At 49.1% G+C, this 5,749-nt stretch overlaps 1 long non-coding RNA gene across 1 annotated transcript; it reads right to left on the reverse strand.

Annotated features, from left to right (window-relative positions):
• Positions 1-2,538: 2,538 nt before the first annotated feature.
• Positions 2,539-5,073, reverse strand: LOC136569525 (uncharacterized). The gene is made up of 2 exons (XR_010785366.1): positions 4,929-5,073; positions 2,539-4,156 (listed from the first exon to the last, which is right to left on the reverse strand). It is a non-coding gene; the product is annotated as an uncharacterized lncRNA (long non-coding RNA).
• Between the last annotated feature and the right edge of the window lie 676 nt (positions 5,074-5,749).

The raw sequence follows: 5,749 nt of genomic DNA on the forward strand, positions 1-5,749 counted from the left end.
TTTGGTCCTGGGGAACCGGGGAGGGGGGACTGCCAAGATCAAATCGAAAAGGGAAAGGACCAAAGTCCCCGCTCCAAATCCACACGCGCTCACCCGTTCGGCTGCTGCTTCCCGGCACAAAGATTCGTCCCTCGGCACCTCCTTGAAGCGATGCTCCGCGTCTCCAAGCGCGCATCCAGGTGTTCGCCCAGGCGCTGCGAGAAGCTCTCGCAGTCCTTCCATGAGACAGCCCCGGGAGCCCCCCATGAACCCCTCTTCTCAGCAGCTCCATGCAAAAGGGAGCTGAGGCGAAGCCTCCCCCTAAAACAGCCTCGCCCCCCTGCCCCCCCCCCGGCAGGAGCCGGCCCCTCATCATCCTCACAGCTCACACCTGGCGCTGATGCCACTCTCCAACAGCGCCTCTCCCCGTCCAGCACACAGCCCGCTTCTCACAGACACAGAGCCAACAGACGTCTGCCCCGGGTGCTGGCTGTTCTTAGTCCGTCTGCTTCCACAATTCAGACACGGACGTGCGCTGATGGCACTGAGGGAAAGCTTTCCAGTGCACAAAACTGTCATTCTGGTAGCACGCTTTGAGACGCCTTCAGAAAAAGCAGAATCAGCGCCACGTCCTAAGAGCCCTGCTGAGGAACCCCGCCCTCCTTGGGACACCCAATGCAGCAGAGCTCGAAAAACAAAGGGAAAAGTCAAGCTTGGAGTGGAAAAAGACAATAGAAATACAGCAGCCTTTCAAGAAAGCCTTCACACAGTAATAGTGGGACCCGGTCACATTTCTTCTTTCCTTGCTCTCTGGAATGACATCAATACGAAGTACAAAACCCACACGAAACCCAAGGCAGAGCTGGGATTTTACACGTCTTCCTTTTGGCTCTCGGGATGACAAGCGCCTCTTCCGGGACTGCGACACGATTTGGGCGCTGGCAGAGAACGGAGGCAAAAGGTGCCAGAGAGCCCCTTCTATCGCCTTCAGCCCCTGCAGCTGTTCTGAGGGTTCCAGGGCACAGCTCGGTCCGTTCCTAGATCAAAACCTCACGGCAATATCTTCAGAACTACTACCCATCTCCAGTCGGAACCTTCTACATTCCTGGAAACAAATGAGTGCGTAGAGAGGGTTTCTCCCCAGCTGAGTTTAGAGACCAATTCCTATTCTTTAGCAATACCTAGAAAACCGAACGCCTTGCCAGGTTTTAGCATCCTACACCCACTCACCCCTCCCTGTGCATTTGGTGGCAGCTTTGGGTCCCTCTGGGGGACGGCACCCAGCGTGACCCCCGCCCCTCGCCCGCCCCCCACCTGCTCCTGCACCGCAGTGGGGCTCCCTCTCCTGGGCACCTTGGGGTGCCCCTAACGGCATCAGAGCCCCGAGTCTTCACCCCCCCCCCCCTTTTCCTGACCCCCAAAGAAGGCTCAGAACGAATCCGACTGCCCTGGACAGCAGCGCAGCGCTTCCCCCAAGCCCTTCCCACACGTGCATGGCCCCAGCAAGGGATTCTGCTGCAACAAGAAAGCGGGGGCAGCCCCCAGAAGGCTTGAGGTTCCTGCCCAGCCTCGCTGTCACGGGCCGGGGGCAGCGAGAGAGGGAGCGGCACAGACGGCGGGGACGGCCCGGCACAGGGCGGGGGCCGCTCTCAGCGCGATGCCGGCAAAGCCGCAGCTCCGGCGCTGTCGGCCGGGCTGCTTGAGCGGCACGGGGGGATCCGCCGAGAGCCTCCGGCCCCGCGCGGGGACTCCTGCAAGGGCCCAGGGGCGCCGGGCTCCGGCCCTCGGGGCTTTACTCTCCGGCAGCCCGAGCCCCGCGGCTGCGGGGCAAAGAAGGAAAGGGGGCACGGGAAGAGAGGAGCGAGAGCAGGGCATGAGAAAGGGCGGCGAGGGAGCTCGGGCTGCGCAGGAAAGCGGGACGGGAAGGGAAAGCCCGGGACGAGGGTACAGGGAGGCTGGGCAGAGGAAGGAGAGAGGGGGAACAGAAGGGAGTAGCGGGCTAGGGACAGGACAGGAAGGAGCCGGGTTTGTGGGGGGAGAGGGAATGGGGGAAAGGGAGCGAGAGAAGGCGAATACGGGGAGAAGGAAGGAGGGCTAGAGAGAGGGACAGGCGGGGAAGCCTCCCAGAGCCCCGGCTGCACCCCGAGCCCGGCCCGGCGCCTCGCCCTGCCCGGGATGCTGCGCTCGGCGGAGCTCGGCTCGCTCCGGAGACGCTCGGCTCGAGTCGGCTCTTGGCGCCTCAACTCGGCTCTTGGCGCCTGCATTCGCCTCTTCGGCAGAGCTCGCCTCGCTTCGGCCCAACTCCCAGCCGCTCTGTGCCTTCGGCGCGCCTCGGCTCCGCTCGCCCCGGTTCGCTCGAGGCCGTCAGGGTCGGCCGCTCTCGCCTTGCTTCGGCCGAGCTCGTGCGATTCCCCCGAAGGCGGCGTCGTTCGGTTGTGTTTTTAGAAATATCTTTCTCTATCGATTGTATCTTTCTATAGTTAGATTTATATTTCTAGAATACTTCTATTAATCCAAATAAAAACCCCATCTCTAACCAAAAAAATACACGAAAACACCTTCTTTTAAACGGTATCGAAATATTTTTATACTTTGTATAGTTATACTCACATTTATATATATGGTTTCTTTTGATGCAATCTATTAATAATTATCTATAATATCTATAAAATTCTAGACATGTATTTAAAGTATTATTTATATTATGTATCGTATCTACTGCTGCAACTGATTTTTTCTTCTAGTTTTAAACTTTATCTGTACGTATTTATGATATATTTCTAGACTTAGATTTCTACCTTCATATTCTTTGTATTTATCATTTTTATCATCAAAACCCTGCCTACTGGCAAGTAAAAAAAACCGCTTTCTTTAACGATTTAAAAAATATTTTTATATTTATAATTTTCCTATTTCTATTTATAATTTGCTCTCTAGTACGTGATAACATACCTGCTCCTGCACCGCAGTGGGCCTCCCTCTCCTGGGCACCTCGGGGTGCCCCCAACGGCATCAGAGCCCCGAGTCTTCACCCCCCCTTTTCCTCTAGTTAGAAACTACACTGGAACTTTTTTCTGGAAACAAAGACACGACCTACATCCTCTCCCCATGTCCTAGACAGATAGATGTTCAGTTCTTAGTTGACTGGGCAGCAGTTTCTTCAATAGAACGAGAAACAATACGGAAACATTTTAGCTACAAGCAAATAGGCAAATCTGAACAAGGTCCTGGTGGCCAGCCGCTGCAGTTATTTTGAAGCCATTTTTTAAACAATCAAGTACTGATCCCACAAAAAATAAAGCAAAAAGCTGACTACTGGCTAAGAAAGAAGGAAAAATTAACTTTTGACGACAACAACAACATTCCAAGGACACGGGCTTTTTTCCAATCTCATACCTTATTACTACCTCTCTTGGGAATTCTCATCGTGGATCCCAAAAGGAATAAATCCCTCAGCGTGTCCTAAAGCACCAAGGAGCTACCTACAAGTGAAGGTGGCTACTTTCAGTGCAGACACAGCTGATGACACAGCAGTAGCGCAGTTCTATGCTGCACAGGGATAATACTGTCTCCTCTTCTCCAGCAGCTGACTCTCTCCTGCCATGGTTTCTGTAAATGCATCAGAGCACGACCTTAAACACAAACAGGCAAGAAAACACCATCAGAAGTCTTTCATTAAGCACTACAAGAAGGGTTCCAAGCAGAGACCAACAGAATTTCAAGGAAGCAGTATGCAATTAAACCACCTCAGACTCGTTCAAGTATCCGGCAGGTAGATGGAACCAAAATGGAACCATTCAGAAACGACAAAGAAAACCTCCCCAAGTATTTATACAGGAGTCCTTAACGTCAGAAATGGGATGACAGGTTATGTTCAGATAAGATGAATGTTTATTTGGATGTAGAAATAAACTTCTCTCATGGTCCTTTGCCAAAAAATAGAACCTACAAGTGAACACCTACACCTGCCTAAAAAGACCTAACGAGCCCCTGGCAGCCACCGGCATCGAAGCACAGGGGATGTTTCTAATCCAGGCTAAGGAGAACAATATCACCTTTTGTTCTCTCCAGTTTGTTTCCTCTGCAGTCCTATTTGCTTCTTATGATTTTTACACTCTCTGTATCTTCTCGGGCAGCGCTGAGTCTGACGACCAGGATACGAGAGTCCTTCCCTGCCCTACGGAGAGAACCAGGAAAAAAAGTTAAAAAAAGAACAGGGCAGTTTGAAGTTAATACTTCCGACGAGAAGCAGCACCTGACAAACAGAGTGAACAAAGCGTGATACCTCCCTGGGGACAGAAGACTTACAAACTCTCCGGGATTTACAATCCTAGTAACCAAGCCCTTCAGCACAGCAGCCAAGTGTCCCATTAGGTGGTGCTGCACCAAAGAATGATCCGAGAGGTTCCAAAGAGTGAAACGCACGTTATTTTCCAAAGACGTAAAATCGTGCAAAATAACAAAACTACAATAGATCTAAACTACAGGGCAAGAGTACAAGTGTTAACTTGAGGAGCTGGAACCATCCAGGTGAGCAACTGCTAACTGGATCCTCAACAGAGTTTGAGGAACCCTCCAGGATACAGAAGGGTTTTCCCCAGAAATTACACAGGCCGAGTTTTGATAGAAGTACACTTGCCAGATGCTCAGAAACGTCACCCATCCTCCTCCGGGTGTCCTGAGAGAGCTGCGAATGGCTCTCACGTGGTTTGAGCTGGTTCTGTAAGGGCTCAGGGTGAATTTCACCAGATGCAACCAAACTGGGCAACACCCAGTGGGACAGAAGGAACCCAAAGCTTGTTTTACCCAAAGCTTGGGTAAGCAGAGCTCCAGCAAATACTGAGGAAACGGACAGAACAGGCTAACAAATAATAAACATACCTTTTTTTTTTTTTTTTTTTTTTTTTTTCAGATGAGCAAAACAATTAAGGAGAAGGTGGAAAACTCACCATGACTGAACATTTCATCACCTGTAAGCTGACCATCCTTAGCATAGAGGATTCCAAATTTAAAATTCACCGATCCCTGGAAAATAAAACCAAATATTATTTGGTAAACAGTCAAACAGAAGACATAACAATTTGGGTCCTCTAATCTTTGCATACATCCTACACATCAGAACATACATTTTATACTATCTCCTACTACACGATAATTTACCTTTAAACTTTGATAGTATAGCATAAAACCATTAACTTAGATGGGTGATCAATTATTATTAAGTTGGTGCTTCAAGTTATTTTTGCTGTCAGGTTCAAAAAAACATTACTTCTTTTTACTGTAACGAGCAATTGATTTAGAAGTCATCAAAAGCCCATCAAAATACAAAGCTGTACTCACCGGACGGGTCTGTGAGCAAGAAGTAGTTAGGCTTGTACTCACCTCTTGCCCTTCAACAACCAATAAATCCTGTCAACAAAAACAGCATCTTTAGCCCCCTCCTATTAAAGATTCTACAAGGATGATGGTTTTATTTGTGTTTAGAAGTTTGGATTTGAAATGGCCAGTTCAATGGATAAAGAGACAGTTTAAGTAGTATTAGATTATTATTATTGTTATTATTATTATTATTATTATTATTAGCTACTGGAAGAAACAAACCAGTAGTATCTATACTTAATTACTTCTATTTCCAGGAAATCATAAAGAAAAAGAACCAAACAAAAAAAAGTCACTTCCTACCTTTTGTATCTCAGGATGAAAAATGTCTCTTGGGCTCTTCTCCAGTTTCTCAAGACTCCTGGCACTGAAATGCAAATGAACGAGTGCT

Source organism: Molothrus aeneus, assembly GCF_037042795.1.
Source record: "Molothrus aeneus isolate 106 chromosome Z unlocalized genomic scaffold, BPBGC_Maene_1.0 scaffold_55, whole genome shotgun sequence".
NCBI classification, from domain to species: domain Eukaryota; kingdom Metazoa; phylum Chordata; class Aves; order Passeriformes; family Icteridae; genus Molothrus; species Molothrus aeneus.